Here is a 21,729-nt window from a genome sequence, read left to right on the forward strand (position 1 = left end):
GATACAGAGAGGTGTCAAATAATACTTGCTTGTTTTAAAAAGCAATGGTAAAAGAAAAAGAAGACTCATCTCCTAAGATAAATGGTAGGAATCGCAGGGGCCAAATCTTAACTCAGCATGAAGTAAAGACTCTTTAACACTGGGCTGAAGGGAAAGCAGAAAGGTCCACATCACAGGGGAGGACAAGTGTGGGAAGCTTCAAGGTATCCCATAAAGAAAGTTCCTTATACCCCCAAATAAGCAAGTATTATTTGACACCTTTCTGTACTTGGTGCTAGGTTAGACAAGGCAGCCTTCTGATCCCATTTAACACAGATAGTCTGAGATACCAATGAAAGCAATAATGATAATAATAATACTAATTCATAATACATATATTAGGAATTATATTATTCACTGACCATGTGCTAGGCCATTCTAAGTATTTTATAATGTATTAACTCCTTTATTCTCACAACAATCCTCTGAAGTTATTCCTATTATCCCTATGATATCATAAAAATAAAGCAGGATAGGGTCAAGAATGTGTGACTCCACTGAAGACTCTGGGAAGGAAAGAGTCCGTAATACCTGATCCCGCCAGGGATGCAGGAAGAGTCCAAGAGCTGTATGCTCTCAGAACTCAAGTGACTACAGGCTGGCCCAGCTCTTGGAAAATGCCATCATCCTGGATCCTTCCTGGTGACTGAAGAGGACCTGTAACTCACATCCTCAGATTCAGATGAGTGTGCACATATGGGTGAGTGAGCCCACACACACATGCATACACACAGGTGGGTACATACTCAATACATTTTCAATCATAGTATACACTAGTGGCCCGGTGCACGAAATTCGTGCACGGTGGGGGGGTCTCTCATCCTGGCCTGCATCCTCTCCAATCTGAGACCCCTGTGGGATCGGGACTAAACTCAAAGTTGGACAACCCCCTCACAATCTGGGACTGATGGCTCCTAACCACTCACCTGCCTGCCTGCTTGATCACCACTAACCACTCTGCCTGCTGGCCTGATTGTCCCCAACTGCACCCCCCTGCCGGCCTGCTCACCCCCAACTGCCCTCCCCTCCTGGCCTGATCATCCTCAACTGCCTTCCCCTCCTGGCCTGATCACCCCTAACTGCCTCTGCCTCGTCCCCGCCACCATGGCTTTGTCCAGAAGGACTGCTGGAAGGTCTCATTAGCATATTACCCTTTTATTAATATAGATAGGATATGACATACTGCCAAACTATAACATATGTACCAGTATTACTCTATGAGAATACATACTTCATGCGATAGGAAGGCATCTAATACATTACACTGTATATGTTGTAAGTAGTAGAAAATACCGTATCCATAGCAATAATATATACCCTGTGACTTCCCTTCCTGATTTGGGAATGGTTCCCCAGTTCTTTGAATGTTTCCTGGCCCCTAATGTTTTTTTGTTTGTTTGTTTGTCATTCAGTGTAACTTTATTTACTGTTTATTGCATATGATTTGAGTTCTTTAATTTCTAACCACCAAAGATTCAAAAGACTATTTTTTCCATGAAGTTTAACATTAACATAAGTGAATTCATGTATTCATGTGTTTTTATTGTAAACATCTGAATTATTCACATTGTCATAGATCCTGAACTCATAAGCATGTACCATGCACAGGCTGGCAGCAAGCCAGGAAGCCACTCTGCAAGCAAACAGATACTCTTCATAAGGAGAAAAGTCATAGCACAACATTTAATGTCCAACCTGAGTCACCTCAGAATGTTATATATATTGACTTCTTAATTCATATAGTAGCAGGAACTCAACCACTTGGTTGGTGACAGGGTTGACCTGGTTTCAGGAGGAGTATTCCTGAAATAATTAAGGAAAGGAGGGCTCAATCTTTTCTTGGTTGCTTGCTCCTCCCCAGCACCTTCATCTTTCTTCTCACCCTCAGCTTCTGGGGCATCTTCTCTTTCACATTTCACCTCCTTCTTCTTCCTCCTTTGCATCCTCAAATTCTTCCTTGGCACCTTCTTCCTCTTCCTCTCCTTCCTCTTCGTTAGCCACTTCCTTCTCCTTATCCTCCTCTTCAGCTTCTCCTTTAAAGGGGGGTTCATCCTTAGCTTCCTAATGGTCTCCTCCACCTCAATCTGCTCCTCCTAGACGTTGCTCGTGTATTAAGAAGGGAAGGAGCGAGCGGACTTCAAGTAGGAGCTATTCTGTAAACCATCTTAGGCAGATCGACCAAAGATCTGGGAACTCTGGGTGTAGCCACTGGCTATGCTTCCCACGCCAGTGAAACTGAGCCGGGCCTCCTCACCTTCCAAGAGTTTCCTGTAAGCTGCAATGTCAATGTCCAAAACTATCTTCACATTGAAGAGGTCCTGGTATTCTTTTAAATATCCTGCTATTTCACTCTCTGTAATTCTCAACTCATTTTCTAATTTGTTGATTGTGTCCTGCATAGCACTAACATCGGAGTTCTGTTTATCCTCCAGCTCTTGCAGCTGCTTTCCCAGAGCTTTGTTCATGCCCCGGCATGCTTTGATCTCCAGGGTCTTGGCCTTGAGCAGGCGGCGGCTTTCAGACACCTCATCCTTGGCGGTGCACACCACATAGGTGTTCTTGGCAGTGCTCTTGGTCAGCATGGTGAGCAGCTCTTGTACCATTCTTCTGCATTCTTCATGTCCTTGGCAGCCAGATTCTCCTACTGGGCACCGATGTCCTAGAGCGCTGCAGAGAGGTCAGACTTGGAAAACATGTCCATCTCCACGGAGATCTGAGCATACTGGATCTGCACCTGCAGCTCAGTGATCTCCTCTTCATGCACCTTCTTCAGAAAGGCGATTTAGTCCATCAGGCTGTTGATGCGCTTTTCAAGCTCAGCGCCAGCAAAAGCCGCCTCGTTTGCACCTTTTCCCGCCTCTGTCAGCCAGCCCTCTGCATCATCATCGTTCAGCACCTCTTCCTGGTAGCATGCCTGCAGGTTGCTCCCAGTCTATTCCAAGCCCTGGTGCCTGCTAACTGCCCACTGCCCTCTCCTTGCCAGGGACTGGACGCAGTGGGCTGGTGCACAGGCATCCCATTTTCATTAAAATGTTCAACCCCAGCCTGCTCCAACTGTGTCCACAGGAGGCCCGGGGCAGACAATGATCCCAGAGACCCTGGCCACCCCCGCCTACCTGGGTCCCCGATGGCGGGCTGGACCCAGCGGGAAGCGTCAGGCTCAGCCTGCCATGCCTGCCTGCACCCCGATGGCTGCCTGGACCCCGCAGGCAGCTTCAGGCACTGTCTGCCATGCCTGTCAGGTCCCCAATGGTGACCTGGACCCCGCAGGTGATGTCAAGCGCAGCCTGCCGTTCCTGCCCGTCCCTATGGCAGCCTGGACCCTGCGGGCGGCGTCAGGTACTGTCTGCCCGGCCTGCCTGCACCCCGATGGTGACCTGGACCTCGTGGGCGGGGTCAGGCGCTGCCCACCATGCTGCCTGGTCCCGATGGTGGCCTGGACCCCGTAGGTGGCGTCAGGTGCTTGCCGCCATGCCTGCCCGACCCCGATGGCTGCCTCGACCCCCGCGAGCGGCGTCAGGCACTGCCTGCCAGGCCTGCCCACACCCCGATGGCTGCCTGGATCCCGCTGGCAGCATCAGGCACTGCCCGCCATGCCTGCCCCGTCCGGATGGTTGGCCTGGACCCTGCGGGCGGCATCAGGCACTGTCTGCCCGGCCTCCCCGCACCCCGATGGTGACCTGGACCACGCAGGTGGCGTCAGGTGCTTGCCGCCATGCCTACCTGACCCCCATGGCTGCCTTGACCCCGCGGGTGGCATCAGGCACTGTCTGCCCAGCCTGCCTGTACTCCGATGGCTGCCTGGACCCCACGGGCGGCATCAGGCACTGTCTGCCATGCCTGTCCTGTCCCTGATGGCGACCTGGACCCCGCAGGCGGCATCAGGCGCTGTCCTCCAGGCCTATGCATATGCAAATTAACTGCCATCTTTGTTGGCTTAATATGCACATCGCTCCTGATTGGCTGTGGCCATAGCGAAGGTACGGTCAATTAGCATTTTTCTCTTTTATTAGTGTAGATACTTTTCTATTATAGCCCAATTTTCATTATATCAATTCGACTGCATTAGACTGAGCACTACATGAGAGCAGGGTCTGTATATTACTCATATTTGGTTCTGCAGGATCTATCCAGAGCCTTGCATGAAGGAAGTGCTCAAGAATGATTATGAATTGAATAAATTAATATATTCATGAGTTAACTTTAAGAGATTAACAACTAGAGTAAATTATTTCAGACACACCAGCCAATATAGATTGTGAACTCCCCACGTGAAGCTGTGAGTCTTTCCCTGAATACATTATCTTCTCAAATGCTTCCCTGCTTTTTTAAAGTGTTGATCTACCTTTAATCGCCTTTCCCATACTTTTTTCTATATAGTGAATTCTTATGTAGAAAAGTGAGGCCCAATTCACATGACATTTCCTCTTTGAAGTCTTTGTCAGCATCTCCAGGATGAATGAATTGCTCTAAATACTAATTGCAGATATGGCTGCTATTTCTGATTCATCTCAAAATCAATAGCACTTAGCACAGAGACTGGCCCTGACAGGAGTTCAAAACATGTTTGTTTGAATGAATGAGTGAATTTATAACTTAATGAATGAATGATTTCTTCCCATTTACCATCCTCTGTGCCTTCTCTCCAAAATGTCAGTCCAATGCATCTTTGTTTTGGAGGTTACCTGAGCACAGAGGAGAAGCCCAGAACCTACAGGAGTATGTAAGGTTCTCTAAAACAACAACATTCCGTACCCTCCTCAGGAGCCCGAAAGACAGGAGCCCTGATTTCCTCTCCAATCAAGCAGGAAATGGGGATATGGGTAGATGAATTCCAACCCCTGGGTCTTCTTTGACCGTAGACAAACTTTTTTCTTCAAATTAGCAGAAAGGGAAATAATAAAGAACCAATCTTTTCAGCTCGCAGTCCTAAAGGAAGTATGCAAAACAAAGTCACTCAGATACCTCCACAGGGAGTAACATATTAAGCACCTCCTGTATGCGAATAATGTGCTACTTGTTTGATGTGCAGTATGGTTTGACTGATAAACATATATTCTTCCCCCCATACCAAGGTTATGCTATCTGAAATTCATTCAACAATTGCAGCTGCAGAAACAGTCTCTTGGTTCCACAATTTCATCTCCCTAGACCTGGGAAGTAAACGGGAATCTGGTTTCACAGGTTTGAAATAGAGGTAAGATTTCAATTCCTCTTCCCTTCATGAGGGCAGCTGAGTCTCTGGTTTGTCATCCATGCCAATGCAGGCCTTTAGTCTATGATTGGATGGAACAACTCAGACTATCACCTGTTTCAGCCAATTGGCCTCCTCCTTTTCTTCTCTGGCATCTGGCACAGCCAGACACCTGGCATGGATGCCCACATTATAAATCCACCCTCCGTAGGCAAACAGGCCCTGCTCCTAATTCCAATCTTATCTTCCCCTGAATAATTATAATAGGGCTCCTGTCACCAGCATATCTATTCTTATCTTTCTCCTCACTTTGTCACAGCTAATCTCTGGGTGAGTCACAGGGAGGGGGAGAGAGAGTGAGGGAGTGCTCAGATACAGGCAACACATTTTTACACTGGTGTCTAATCAGATTACCATCTTATCAGGGGCTGATGGGCACTGGTGGTGGGAGGGCAGCGACAGTGCCACATATTGCCAGAGAGTATTGAATAACAAAAACACACTGCTTGATTTCTGAATTAACCTTTTTGTCCTACACACTCTATTGTTTATTTTTCAGAGTTTATTTTATGTGTAGATTTTTTTTTTACTTTACCTTCTGGAGAAGGACACCTACACACTGTGGCAGCAGCTGCTTCTATTAATTTCAAGCCATTAAAAAATTAAAATTAAACCCAATTACTTTGGCTGGTTTAGAGCCCAGGAATAGCTGAGACTGATTATTCCCCCTGGTCATGAACAGCAACACTATTCCTACCTACATGTGGCTGCTGGCAGAGTGCTAATGCAACCAGAAACTCCCTGGGCAGGCTCCCAGCAAGCAGGAGAGCCTCTAAGTCACCTGTGTTCTCCAATCCAGATGCCTACGGAGAAAACACTGGACAAGAACTAGGTGTTGGCTTATGGCCCAAGCTGTTGTCCTTGGGCAGGACTCTTTCCCTTTTGGCACCTCGGTGTAAAATGTGGTTACTACAATGTGCCTCTCTTACAGTTGTCATAACTCTTAGGTGAAAAAAACTATGTTTTCAAAACTACCAAAACAGTCATGGAAGAAAACCAACGATAACCTCATTTTCTCTTCCTGACCATTCCCACACCCAACGTAACAGACACCTGCTTTACAAGGAGGTGTGCTCTCTGACAAAACTAAGCATGTCCATCCTGATACAAAAAGGCACTTAACTCCTTCAGGTCCCAAGTGGTGGTGGGGAAGTATTTAAAGATGTTTCCCCTGCTGGTAGCCTGTGGTACCAGCCAATCCTGCAGTAGCCAAGACAGCAACTTGCCAGATGCATGGGGCTTCCAGGTCACTAGTTGGTGGGATCAATAGGAAATGTGGAAAATTATAGGGTAGGTGAATAGGAAATATGTTTGAGAAGTAGACTGGGTAGTCCTGCTTACAGAGAATAATCTGGTTGCTCTTGGCATATGTATCATACTAGAGGCCCAGTGCATGAAATTTGTGCGGGGGAGGGGGGTGTCCCTCAGCCCAGCCTGCACCCTCTCCAATCTGGGACATCCCTCTCACAATATAGGACTGCTGGCTCCCAACTGCTTGCCTGCATCTGCCTGATTGCCCCTAACTGCTTCTGCCTGCCAGCCTGATCACCCCCTAACCACTCCCCTGCCAGCCTGATCGATGCCTAACTGCTCCCCGGCCAGCCCGATTGTTCCTAACTACCCTCCCCTGCTGGCCTGGTTACCCCTAATTGCCCTCCACTGCAGGCCTGGTCTCCCACAAATGTCCTCCCCTGCTGGACCTGTCACCCCTGACTGCCCTCCCCTGCAGGCCTGGTCCCCCCTAAATGCCCTCCCTTGCCAGTCTGGTCACCCCTAACTGCCCTCCCCTGCTGGCCTGGTCCCCCCCAACTGCCCTCCCCTGCAGGCCTGATCCCCCCCAACTGCCCTCCCCTGCAGACCTGGGTCCCCCCCAACTGTCCTTCCCTGCCGGCCCTGTCACCCCTAACTGTCCTCTCTGCTGGCCTGATCGCCCACAACTGCCCTCCCCTGGAGGCCTGGGTCCCCCCCAACTGTCCTCCACTGCAGGCCTGGTCCCCCCACAACTACCCCCCACTGCAGGCCTGGTCCCCCCCAACTGCCCTCCCCTGCAGTCCTAGCACCCCCCAATTGCCTTCCCCTGCTGAGCTGGTCTCCCCAAACTGCCCTCCTCTGCTGGCCTGGTCACCCCTAACTGCCCTCCCTGCTTGCCTGATTGCCCACAACTGTCCTCCCCTGCAGGCCTGGTCCCCCCGAACTGCCCTTCCCTGCAGGCCTTGGTCCTCCCCAACTGCCCTCCTCTGCCAGCCTGGTCACCCCCAACTGCCCTCCTCTGTTGGCCTGGTCACCCCTAACTGCCCACAACTGCCCTTCCGTGGTGGCCATCTTGTATCCACATGGGGGCAGCCATCTGTGACCACATGGGGCGGCCATCTTGTGTCTTGGAGTGATGGTCAATTTGCATATTACTCTTTATTAGATAGGATGATGTAAATCTAAAAATGTTTTTTGTTACACTTTACAAAAAAATATTGCAATAAACCAGCAATTAGCTCAAATTTTTAAAGTGCATGTTTTAGGAAACTTAAATACTAATTTTCTATTTCTCATGAAATTAAGTGATGAACATTGCATAAAAAGTTTCTCAGTACTCCCTTCTCAGTACTGAAGGGAGTACTGATAACATGACCACATAAAAACCAGGAGACACAACTCTGCTAAATATTAGCATCTACTTGATTTAACAGTTATTTAAAGAAAACATATGTCCAAAGGCTACAGTTTACACATCTAAAAGAAGGAACATTGCCCGGCCAGCATGGCTCAGTGGTTGAGCTTTGACCTATGAACCAGGAGGTCATAGTTCCATTCGGGGCAGGGCATATGCCTGGATTGCGGGTTAGATCCCCTTTAGGGGACTTACAGGAGGCAGCCGATCAATGATGTTTCTATCTCTCCCTTTTCCTTCCTCTCTGAAATCAATTAAAATATATATATTTAAAAAGCAAGAGCATAGAAGAAAAATGATTGAAATATTTTAGAAGAACAGTGATAACCTAAGTTAAAGCCACACTTCAGAGTTGTATATGTATCACTTGTTATTTAGAACATTGACTATCCTGCTAATATAATTTAAATCATTTTTAATTCCAAGTTTTCTTGTATATAAAGTTAAGGTCTTTTTTCTATTAGCAGAACTAAAACCAGCAGTTTTATACCAGTGTCATCAGATGTTTCAAATAGAAAATAATTTAACTTAATTCCAATGTAATTTAATTACTGTCCTCCAATTCATGGACTCATAGTCAAGCTCTTGGAATTTCATTCTGTTGAAGGTAAAATACTTCCTTATTGGTAATAATGCTGATAATTCAGTTTTAAAATTTTCAATATTAACATTAAAATTACTTATGTTTTGTTAGGGCAATATGAATACAAATTTTGGTAAAAGCAATATACTTGTTAAACTAACAAACCTATATAATAGAAATTTATTTTAAATTTGTTTGAGATGTCCATATAAATTATAAGTGCATCCAAAGCAACTTTTATTTTCTACCTTCAAAATAGGAATTATAGTTATCAAAATGTATACCAAGTAAGAGAACTATATAATTTTTTTATGCAGTTAACACTAAACAACATGCAAAATATTTTTTTTAGGTTTCAGGAAAGCAAACCATGCTTATTTTCTTTACTGTCTGCCATCAATGGGATTTTAGAGATTTTGAGCCTTATTATGCTGCTTTGTTAATCAACGTTGATTTTGCTTTTGTGTGTGTTGTTGTTACTGAGATCCCTACATTTTGTTAATGAGACCTCTAAATAAGAATGCAATTTTGGTTGCATTTTGTTCAAAATCAATTGGAAATCTTTAATCAAATATTCAATAAGTGAAGCACCCATGTATTTCAGCCTTTAAAGCTTATATCAAATTGCAATTATTGAAAACAAAGCTTACAAATAAGAAAACATGACATTTATCCCTATAAAAGCGAGGGAGGAACTACACAAATTAAGTGATGAAAGCACAACTGGAGTACAGATTTAATTGTGAAATTCAATGACTATACCTTTGGATACCACAGTTTAGGAGGAGAATTTTTTGATGAAGCTCTTTTTTTAATTGGATATTTATATTCTGGACCTGAGTGAAATTAAATTTAGAAGGCCTATAATTTTGTAGCATCTGCATTTGATGAAATGCCTTCTTTGACAAAAGTTGTTTTATAAAAAAAAAAAAAAAATGTATCCAGGAAAAGGTCTCTGAAGGGAGTAAACAAGATAGTAGCTATAAAATCATTTGGACTAAAATGTTTACATATTTGAATACTAAGAAGCTTAGAACTGATAATGTCCTATACTTAGGAGAATGTGCTCTAAGTTTACTAGGTACCTCAGTATCTAGAGAGTAGATTTTACTGAACAGCATTATCCTATATAATAAAGAGGTAATATGCAAATTGACTGGCACTCCAACACACAAGATGGCTGCCCCCATGTGGTCAAAGATGGCTGCCCCCATGTGGACACAAGATGGCCACCACAAGATGGCGGGCAGGAGAGGGCAGTTGTGGGCGATCAGGCCAGCAGGGGAGGGCAGTTGGGAGGGACCAGGCCTGCAAGGGAGGGCAGTTGGGGGGACTAGGCTGGCAGAGGAGGACAGTTGGGGGCAACCAGGCTAGCAAGGAAGGGCAGTTAGGGGTGACCATGCCAGCAGAGGGAGGGCAGTTGGGTGTGAGCAGGCCAGCGAGGAGGGGGCAGTTGGGGGTGATAAGGCCGGCAGTGGGGGACAGTTGAAGGCAAGAAGGCCAGCAAAGGTGGCAGTTGGGGGCGAGCAGGCCTGCAGTCAGAGTGGTTAGGGGTAATCAGGCAGACAGGCAGGTAAGCAGTTGGGAGCCAGCGGTCCCAGATTGTGAGAAGGATGTCCCAACTGCCGGACATTTCCCAAGAGGTCCCAGATTGGAGAGGGTGCAGGCTGGGCTGAGGGTCATCCCCCATGCACAAATTTCATGCACTGGGCCACTAGTGATCTATAAAGAAGAATCAGTTGAATGTGTCAACAATTTCAAACAACCATAAAATGCAATTCTGAAGAAGATTTAAGGTTAGGTAATAAAAACTAAAAATAATAAAACCATATTAGAAAAATACATTCTTCACAAAAATACCAATGACATTGTATTAAATATACATGTAGCTAAGAAACTGAAACAAGTGAAAGTATGCCAAAAATAATTGCATTGGTTTTAGAAAATAAATATAGGTATTTTTTCCAAAAGTTTTGCTTTCATGTACATGAATATATATATATATATATATATATATATATATATATATATATATATATATTAATTTTATTTTTATAATAAATTTTTATTTTAAAATATTTGTTTTTTAAATCCAATATAATAGAACAACTGGTGATTAACACATGAGTATTTCAAAAAATACACATGATTTTATTTTTAGTTTCCCTGTTCACTTTCAGTAGGGAGGATGAATTATTGTGGTCCTGTCTATACGCCAACCTGATTGCTCCTCTTGAATGTCTCCAGTTCAGCCTGATTTAAATGGATCTCCTGACCTCCCCCAAACCTGGCCTTCTGAAAATGCTCCCAACTCAGTAAATAGCCCATAATCCCCACTCATCCAACTGGACAAGCCAGGAACCTCAGAGTCAACCTAGATGTCTTTCTCTCTTTCACCTTTCCTTCATTTTTTCATTCAATAAATATTGCCTGGGAGCTTCTTCCTATGCTGACACGCTTCTAGATGTGGGGGAAGCAGAAGTAAAAAAGTAATTCCATGGAAACTAAATTCTAGAGAGAAAGAGAGATAAACAAATCGATATATAATGTAGTGTAAGGTAATGACGAGTGTAATGAATACACATAAAGCAAGGTAAGGAGATAGAGAATAATGGGGGTGTGTGTAATTAAATGACATGAATAAATAATCCATGTATATATATATGTATCTGAGAAAACAGTGGTCCAGCTGGAATAGCAAGCACAGAAGTCCCAGGGCAGGAATAAGCTTCCTGTGTCTATAGGAACAACAAGGTCAGTGTGATTGAACAGGAGTAAGGTGGTGACTGATAGAAAATGAATTAGAAAGGGAGAGAGGCAACAAGATTATAGGGCCTTCCTGGCCTTGGTAGGAGTTTTGTATGAGAAGCCACTATAGGATAGAGATACTGAGAATGATGAAATGATTTGATTTGCATTTTGAAAGGAGCCCCTGAGTAGAGAAACAGCCTGTGGTGGGGAGGAGAAAAGTGAAAGCAAGGAGAATACTTGGGTATCTATTTCAGTAGTCCAGGCAAGAAAAAATAATGGGTTGGATTAGGACAGAAGCTATGGAAGTCCCGATCTTACTAAGGTCTTTAAATTATATTGGAATTCTATCTTTAAAAGTTATCTCCAATCTGTCTACTTGTCTCTATTTCCATATTCTTGCTTGTTTGCTGAAAAAGTCCCCAATTCTACCCAGCTTCCTTTTTTCTCATTCTTCTTCTCGCCAATCCCTTCTCCACATGGCCTTTTCAAAACAAAATTAGATCACGTCATTTCCTGAATTATAACACTTCCACAATTTCCAATTATGCTAAAATAAAATCCCAAGTCCTTAACATGACTTTTTTTTATTTTCTCAGATGAACCAAGTTCATAGTCTATCTCAAGACTTTTGAATAATTTTTCTTCTATTCTTTCTGTTCTCCACACTACCTCTCTTGCCTAGCTAACTTCTAGTCTTCATTTTTGTTTTAGTTCATGTTATCTTTCCTATCATCACCTAAATTAGACTCTCCTGTTTGTCTCCCTTGGAGCAACTAGGTCTTTTCCCTCAAAGCACTACCTCAATTTACAATTATATGTGTATTTGTGCTTGCTTACTTATAGTTTACATTTCTATGCAGGTAGGAACAATATCTTCTTTCTGTTCACCAATGAATAACCTAGTACCTGACACATGGTAGACTCATAGTAGATGTTTGTGACATGCATTGAGGGAATGTATACGAGTAAGGAGATAACGATAGAGAGGTAAAAAGGCTGATTGTCAGTGGCCTGCTTGGAACAAGAAGTTCTAAAGCCACAGTTGGCTAGTGGTTTCCCTGCAGAGCTGAGGTAGGCAAGCTTACTATGTTGGAGGAGTTTCTAAGCTGATCTATGAGATAGATTCTGTAGGAGTTTCACACAGAGCTTATCTTAGAGAGAAGATAAAGGCATTAATCATCCAAAGGCTTCTTTTCCTCTCCTCTCCCACATAATGTAGTGTCCTGGCTTGTTTCTGGATTCTTCCTGCTTTTCCTTACACCACCATCAGATCAGATTTTTTTAAGGCAAAAGAGCCATTGACAAGCCCTACCATGTGATGCGTGGCATCTGAATATAACCAAACTAAACAAACAGGTAAACACAATTCAGATGTCAAGACCTACTCTGAGAGGTCTTCCAGATTGTGAATGTAGAGCTGGGCCTGGTTCACTAAGCAGCATGGCTCTCATCAGAATGGCCTCCAGTGCAGACTGGCCCCCTGCACTCATGGAGTGGGGCACTATAAGCTAGCATGGCCATGGTTGAGGTGGAGCACTCAGCAATAGACAAAAAAATGTAGGGAAATATGACCATCTGGAGAATCTTCTGGTTTATCATCTCCTCCTCACATGCCCTCACCACCAAATCCTAGCACAGGGAGTACCTGTTCATTAAGTGAAATAAACGGAGACCCCAGTGGGATAAACTGAGAGGGATAGATGGTGAGAGCAGGTTCAACTGACCTGTAGTCCAAGGAAGCCAGGAAATGGCCTAAATTCCAGGTTGCCAGATATAGGGAGCTTAGCCAAAAAGAAAAGTGAAAAATGATCTGGTCCAAAAACTAGGTTTCCAAGCTCAGAACAACAGGGGATGAGAGACAATGATGCTGGAGCTAAGACTGAGTCAGCAGCGAAGGAAGAAGGCCACCAAGGAGAAAAATAAGGCGGGCCAGAGGGCAAGGGTAGCAAGTCACTTTCAGCTCCACAAGACAGAAAGTCTCAAGGGAATGAAGATATGATCAGAGTCAGTGAGGTGGAGGAGAGTAGGATTGCTTGGCAGAGAAGATGTACATACCAGGTTCCAAGCCAGGTCACATGGAAATTACCCTTTCCTATTATGATAAAGGGACTTGGGAATGAAAAACTGCCATGAGTACATAGAGAGCAAAATGGGAATCTTGAGGGGTTATCTCCTAGGAGGTCCATCAGTGGATGAGGAAGCCAGGCCAGGAAGCCTAGCTCCACATGAAAACTGATCATGACTCGATGACCTGAGGTTACACAGGGAGTGTCAGGATGTGAAGTGTGATATCTGAGCTGAGGAGGCAAAGCACTGACTGAGAAACAGAGACTGAGATATGCCTCAGTTCTGGACAGGTGTGATACAGAGAAGGGCAGTCTTCCCTTTGGTGCCAGAATTACTACAGTAGTACAACAGCTGTAAGACCCCAGCCAGATGAATTTAGCAAAAAGCACTAGGTTATCAGGATCAGAACAAGCAGGTGGTGGGGACTAGAGTCAGAGATAAAGGTAAAGCAAAGATCCATCATCCTGGATAGAAGACCGAGTCAGGTCAGGACTTAGTTGTGATTCTGAGAAAAAAAATGCTGAGATTTGGAGGAAATGTCATCTTACCAGTGGCTCTTATCCACTACCTGCAGGATAGGACTGAGCTCCCTACATGGCTGGGACTAAGTCTACAGGTGAGCTGAGTTGTCAAATCACAGGAGCCTACTAACAAGTGTCTCCTATGTCCAGCCTGTTATGTCTAGAGTTACTTACCTTTGGTCTCACTTCCTCTTGGAAATCTTCCCTCCACCTACCCTAGTTAGGCCCTCTCTCTCCTCTCTGTGACCCTGGTACTATACTATGTTAACATGATACTTTATTATAGCTTAACTATAGAGGCCCAGTGCATGGATTTGTTCACCGGTGGGGTCTCTTGGCCTGGCCTGAGGGGATCAGGCCAAAACCGGCTCTCCAACATCCCCTGAGCAGTCCCGGATTGAGAGAGGGTGCAGGCCAGGCCTAGGGACCCCACCGGTGCAGGAGCTCAATCGGGGCCAGGGAAGAACTGTGGGAGGGCTCCAGGGCGTGTCCGGCCTGACTCGCCCAGTCCTGATCGCCGGACCCCAGCAGCAAGCTAACCTAATCCCCGCAGGTCGGAGCATCTGCCCCCTGATGGTCAGTGTGCATCATAGCAACTGGTTAAACGGTCTAACAAATGGTCAGACACTTAGCATATTAAGCTTTTATTATATAGGATACCACTCCTCCTCTTTCCATTAGATTAAGGCCATGTTTCTATTTGCACATCATAAAGCTCTAGTTGCTACCAAGATCTGGTACACAGTAATAACTAAATAAATAATTTTAATTGAATGAATGAGTGAATGAGAGAGTGAATAAGTCAGGGAACAGCAAAAAAATGAGGTCGAAAGGAAGATAGGGGGGTACCTTGTAAGCCATATTGTGGAGTAAAGATGGGCCCTACTAGAAGTGAAGAGCTATTAATGGATTCAAGTACATTTCAAGTGACCCTCTATACTCAAAGGCCATTGGCTCCTAAAGGACATTGGTTATGCACATCAGGTTATCTCCTTACACAGTATCCAGTGAAAATGCTGATTCACAGGAGTCAGCTCTGACATTTTGGTCTTCATCACATGAAAGACAGTGTCTAAGTGGATTTCTCAGTCTTATCATCTGCCTGTGAAGGCACAGAATAATTACTGCAGGAGTATGACAGCTGTAAGACCTGAGTTCCCTACAAGGCTGGGAGCCACTCATCTTCACAGTTTAAAAAAAATTATATGAAAGAGCTTTCATACTTTAGTGCAATTATTAATCTTAGAAACTGTGAATTAATGTATTTCACAACCTCCCACTTTTCAGGGTTATTATGTTAATTAAAATAAGATGGACTCAGTAAAGAGCTTTTGGTCATTGAAAAGAATAAAGGAACTTTGTAAGTCATCCACAAACTTCCTGAAATTTGGAATCAAAAGTATAGGAGGCGGAAAACTTTTTTTAAAAATCAGAGAATTGAAGGTAAAAGAGGAAAATCTCCCAAGAGATTTTCTTTGTAGTCTATCTGGGAGGTCTATAAACTCCACACTGACACTGCCATACACTTTTATAGAGAGATGGGACTTCAGGGATCATCTAGTCCAGTGTCTATCAATTATTTTGTTAGTTTTTTCAAAAGCAAGCAAGCAGAGAAACACAATATAAACTAACTAAACAGATAAACAGAATTCAGATGCCAAGAAACAGGTAAAGAAGGGGTGGGTTTGATCTGGTTCAACCTTTTCATTTTACAGCTGAGGCCAGGAGAAGGAAATGACTGGACCAAAACTATGATGATGGTTAGAGAGAGAGCTGAGAACTGCTCTTCCAATTATATTTGTTTTGTTCATTCATCAAACAATTATGTATCAAGCATGGTTCTTAATGCTAAGGAAAATTAGTAATACAACAACATTTATGTTTTTATGGAAAAGAACATATAGGCAAACACATATACATGTCAGGCAGTAATAAATGCAACAAAGAAAAAAAGGCAGCCTATGGGAATAGAAAGAAAAGGAGGGGGTGATAAGTCTGTTATAAAAGGTTGTCAAGGAAGACCTTTCTGGTGAGGTAATATCTAAATGAAATGAAGGGATGAACCCATTGGATTTCTGGGGGGAAAGTGTTGCAGGCAAAGGGAATAGCAAGCATCAATAATGTTTCCCTGCAGCTCGTGCTCCTTAGGGCAGAGCACCTACTAAGTACCAGGAATTGCATTAGTCCCTTTACATCAGGGAAGGAAAATGGCCCGAGAAATCATTTGATCTGGCACTGCCAAGGAATTCGGGGTAAAGTTAATTGTTTGGCCAGATATAGCAAGCTAATGTTTAAGTTGATAATTTTGTATGGCCCGCAAATGACGTTAGAAATATCTAAATGGCCCCTAGCAGAAAAAAAAGTTCCCCACCCTGCTTTACATGCATAAAGGCTTAAAGTATTAATGAGAATGCAGATTTTAGAGGCAAACAGATCTGGCTTAATCTCCTAGTTTGGCCAGGCAATTGCCTTATCCTCTTTTATCTTCAATTTTCTGATTTTTAAAAAATGGGAATGATATTACTTTCCTTGCAGATTTATTCAAAGAATCTAATAAGAAAATACATGTAAAAACTCCTGACACACACTGGTGCTCTACAATATCAGTATTGTCTACTTCACTTTATTTGAATGAAGGGTTCTTATAGAGGCATCAGTAAATTTGGACTGCTCAGCATCTGGTTCCTCTTCCTAAGTGCAAACTGTTTTCCATCTAAATGACTCCTTCCTCACTGGAGATAGTTGAATGGTGTTAAAGGGAAAAGCCTTGCTGTCCCATGCCAAGGCACATAACCCTATCTGGACCAATCAGATATGACCTCCTTGAATAGAGAGGAAATAATGAAAAACTTTATGTTCCTTCATGTTCTGACCAGACTGTTCTACTCAAAGGCCACTTTGGTGGCCTCCTCTCCCTGGTGCCAAAGCTCTTCACTTCTAGTTCACCCTCTCCCCACCTCCCATTAATTCTGTAAGACCCCAGTATCCATCAAATGCATTTCCTTTTCACCAAGCTAAACAGAATAGATTTCTATTCTTAGTAACTGAAGAAACAGTATCTTACATACGTATACATAATCAATTTACCTGAAGACAATGAAACAACACCGACATAAGCCACATTTGGCTCCTAGATAATTACAATTATGTTGTTGAACAATAATGTTGATAAAAAATGTTTAAAATGCATATATGGTCTTTGCCAACTCATTTACCTCTCTAAAAAGCAATTTCTCCAACTGAAAAATAAGATTAAATTAAAAACAAAACAATATTAAACTAGCTGATCCTCAAAGGATCTTTACAAAATTGACATTCTAGAAATCCAAAGTTTGAGGTTATGAATCTAAGAATTTCATTATAATGTTATCAGTTTTATAAGATACCTTTAAAGCTTTCACCAAAGGCCAAATAAGAAAAATTTTTCAAATCATATGATAGCCTCAAATCATATACCTGCTATTTGCACCTCTTTGTAGGAGCAGCTCAGACTGCTTCTTGTGTTGAATAAGAAATAGGAGTGTGTCAGGGGAGATGAAGTGGGTTCATTGAAAGATGCCATTTAAGAACACACAGCTAGTCAGGGTTTCAACTCCAGAGGGTACCTTAGTAACACTGAAACAGAACACTACCCTACTAAGTAATGTGGAACTGCAGGAGACAGAGGGAGTGATCAGGAAAAGATTCCTGAAGAGAGTGGCTTTAGACTGAATTCTGACAGTGGATTAAATGTGGTTCCTTGGAGGAAAGATTTCTCAGACAGAGAACATGTTTTTGACAAAGACTGAAGATGAGAGTACACAATATGTATTCAAGGAAACTGGGCCATGGAGCTGAAGCATAGGTTTTATGTGGGAATCATTGGTGAGGAATCTGAAGAGGAGATTGAACCCAGTTATAGGGAACAAGGTGAGCTTTGAATGTTGGACTAAGAACTATCATCAATCAAATGTATCACACATATGCTCTACTTTCTCCAAGTAACTTTTCCTGCATTGCGTCTGCATCCTCTGCCTTGACTACCATGGCACAAAGGGAGGGAGAAGGTCCAGGTAATGTTATCGGAGCCCACATACTGGACTTTAGGGAAGTGTTAACTAAAGTAGAAGAAACAGATATATTTCTTTTCCAGGCAGGACTATTGAACAGCAGCCAGATTCCTATGAAAAGTTGTCACAACCAACCTAACCCTTTCTAGGACAGGTCTGGGAGGCATATGAGCCAGGTCTGAGCTGGGGGAGGCTGTGGGAAAGGGTGAAGTGTGAAGAGAGGAGAGATGTGCCAGTTGAGTGGATAGGGAGGCAGGCATTTCTTCCTAGCTGGTTTTCTAACTGAAGCATAAGACTGAGAACATATTCTGCAGTTCTGAAAGCTGACAAGTTATTGCAATAGGAAAAAAAGAAGAGCTTCTTTCCGCCGGCCGTTCTCTTTCGGAGAAGCCCCGTAGGCAGCAGCCATGGCGCCCAGCCGAAATGGCATGATCCTAAAGCCCCACTTCCACAAGGACTGGCAGCGGCGCGTTGCCACGTGGTTTAACCAGCCTACGCGGAAGATCCGCAGACGCAAGGCCCCGCAAGCCAAAGCGCTCTGCATCGCCCCTCGCCCTAGTGAGATGCCCCACCCGTGAGGTACCACACCAAAGTGCCAGCCAGCAGGGGCTTCAGCTTGGAAGAGTTACGGGTGGCTGGCATCCACAAAAAGGTGGCCCGGACCATTGGGATCTCGGTGGATCCGAGGCGGCGGAACAAGTCCACCGAGTCCCTGCAGGCCAACGTGCAGCGGCTGAAGGAGTACCGCTCCAAGCTCATACTCTTCCCCAGGAAGCCTTCGGCCCCCAAGAAGGGAGGCAGTTCTGCTGAAGAACTCAAATTGGCCACACAGCTGACCAGACCAGTCATGCCCATACGGAATGTCTACAAGAAGGAGAAAGCCAGGGTCATCACAGAGGAGGAGAAGAACTTCAAGGCTTTTGCCAGTCTTCAAATGGCCCGTGCCAATGCCCGGCTCTTTGGCATCCGGGCAAAAAGAGCCAAAGAAGCTGCAGAACAGGATGTTGAAAAGAAAAAATAAAGTGCTGTTGGCAACTTGTGATAAAAAAAAAAAAAAAGAAAGAAAGAAAAGAAAAGAAAAAAAGAAGAAGAGAAAAAGAAAAAAGAAATCCCTTAAGGTGAAGATAAAGGTGATGGGATCAAGAGGCAAAAGGAAAGAGAGAGACTTCAATGGAAGATTTATTAAAGAGCATGGCTTGCATCAGTCCCAGGGGCAGGAATGACTTGGAAAATAAATTCAGCAATGGTTCCTGTTCTTTTGGGCTGAGACCTTACAGAATGTGATATTTCTCAAAAATGAGTCCCAGTCCACCCCAAGGCTTCCAGCTTGCTGAAGATGGATTTCCAACATTATGAATGTGTATTTGGGGGAGTAATAATGGAAGGAGTGGCAACTTTGCTTTTTCTGGATCAGTTTTTTTGTTTTTGTTTTGTGTGTTTTTTTTAGAAATTGCATCTCTATTTACTTGAAAACTAGTCAGAATGGAGCTGTACCAGTGTCCATGTCACTGGGAGCAGCAAAGACTCAGCTGATCAAAGGAGCTTTTGAATGGCCAGCAGCCCACAGGCATAGCCTGCCGAAAAGAGAACTTCAGCCCCATCTATGAAGTTACTGCCAATTTAAGAAATTTGGTCAATTCCCAATTTTCTTAGAAGAAGACTCAGTAAAAACAGCTGTGTCTGAATAATGCAAACTCAAGCACACATTCAGCACCTCTTTGTGTGAGCATTTTTGCACATACAAGAAATTTATAGATGAATACAATATAACCCTGTCCTCCTACCCCAAGAAATTCAGTCTTGCAAGAAATACAGATGACCTGACCACAATACGAAGTGTTCTGGGAGGGAACCAAGATGGTGACATAGGTAAACGCCTGTACTCCCACAACCACATCAAAATTATAACTAAAATACATAACAACCATCATCCAGGACCGCCAGAAAGCTGGCTGAATGAAAGTCCTACAACTAGAGAAATAAAAAAGAAAGCACAGTGAGACTGGTATAAAGTGTGGAGACGCAGAACAGGCTGGTCCAGCACACGCATGTGCTGCTTTTTTAATCAGGAGGGAGACCATCTCTGTGGAGGCTGCACGGAGGAGCAAGGGATCCCAGCCCCACACCAGACCACCAGCTCAGCGTCCCAGAGTTATAAAAACCAGTGCAGATTGGAGCTCAGAGACACAGAGGAGGCTGGAAACCCAGCTGTTCCTCTTAAAAGGTCGGTACCAAGAACTGAACTTACAAGGTCCTTTTTCCTCTGAGCTCCAGCACCAGGGAAAGGCTTTGGGGGACACATTTGTCTTGCATAGAGACAGGAACTTGAGGGTGCTTTTTCCCAGGCAGAGGTACTCACAGGGGTCATTGTTCCTGTGCTGGGACCTCCCTGGTTACAGGGCTGACCGTCAGCCATTTATTTTTGCTCTGCCTTGGTGATCCCCAAGACCCTGCCTCATCCAATTCACAACCCCACTCAAGCTGCCTACAGTGGCTTTTGCATATGAATGGCCTCTCCTTGAAAATCTCAAAGAAGCTGCAGCTGGGTAAAGGAGCCCCAAACCTATCAATAAAAGACCCAAGACCCAGCACTAGCAACAACCTGCCTTGCTTCATAGCTGGGCCTCATCTGGGAACTTCCAAACACAATACAAAGAGGAGGAATCTGCAGATCTCTCTGTAGCTCCTGCTGGATGGCCCCAGGCAGTGGCTGACTTTGCACCTTCCTGGAGACCCAAGAGCCAGTGTACCCAGTGGTCAGTGTCAGACCATACCAGATTACAATGCTACACATCCATAAGCAACACACTCAAGGGCAGACTCAGTGAGCACCAAAGCCCCACTGAAGCAAGTGCTGCTCCATAGGGGTGTCTCCTGCATAGCAGCTCTCCCACTGTAGTCACAGCTGGTCCTCACAGCCAATTGTCCTGGAGATCAATTCCTCCCAGTGATACCAACAGCAATCAAGTCTCAACTACAACAAGACTGTGCTCACAGCCCACAAAAGGGTGCACCTAGCGTGCCCAGCTCAGGTGACTGAGGAGGCTGAGCCACTGGACCCTATAGAACACCTACTATACAGGGCCACTCTATCAACTCAAGGAGACTTAGCAGCTCTACTCAAAACATAGAAACAAACACAGGGAAGCAGCCAAAATGTGGAGACAGAGGAACATGTCACAAATAAAAGAAATGGAAAAAGCAAACTACTAGATATAGAGTTCAAAACCACAGTTATAAGGTTACTCAAGAATCTTCTAGAAACCTCCAAGGGACTTAGTGAGACTTTCAAGGATCTTAGTGAGAATGCCAAACACATGGAAAAGGAGTAGTCAGAAATTAGGCATACACCAACTGAAATAAAGAATAATATACAGGGATTCAATAGTAGAGTAGAGGATTCTGAGAATCAAATCAACAATTTGAAATATGAGGAAGCCTGCCTTCCTGATCACCCCTAACCACTCTACATTCCTGCCTGATCACCCCTAACCACATTGCCTGCCTGATGCCCCTAACTGCTCACCTACCTGCCTGACCAGAAAAGGAAAAAAAATCCAAAAATATGAAGATAGTGTAAGGAGCCTCTGGGATAACTTCAAGTGTACCAACATTCTCATTATGGGGGTGCCAGAAGAAGAGGGAGCAAGATATTGAAAACCTATTTGAAGAAATAATGACAGAAAACTTCCCCTACCTGGTGAAAGAAATAGACTTACAAGTCTAGGAAGCACAGAGAGTCCCAGACAAGAGGAACCCAAAGAGAACCACACCAGGACACATCATAATTAAAATGCCAA

The 21,729-nt window shown here is 44.1% G+C and overlaps 1 protein-coding gene and 1 pseudogene across 2 annotated transcripts in view; one reads left to right on the forward strand and one right to left on the reverse strand.

Moving 5' to 3' along the window:
- Positions 1–21,729, reverse strand: part of AGBL4 (AGBL carboxypeptidase 4) — a gene marked incomplete at both ends in the record, with an annotated part of 953,795 nt that overhangs the window by 427,698 nt on the left and 504,368 nt on the right. The window lies entirely within an intron of this gene.
- On the forward strand, positions 18,294–18,985 carry LOC307103852 (large ribosomal subunit protein eL13-like; annotated as a pseudogene). The gene has a single exon. The product of its transcript is annotated as a large ribosomal subunit protein eL13-like (transcript).

Source organism: Cnephaeus nilssonii, assembly GCF_951640355.1.
Source record: "Cnephaeus nilssonii genome assembly, chromosome: 7".
In the NCBI taxonomy this organism is placed as follows: Eukaryota; Metazoa; Chordata; class Mammalia; order Chiroptera; family Vespertilionidae; genus Cnephaeus; species Cnephaeus nilssonii.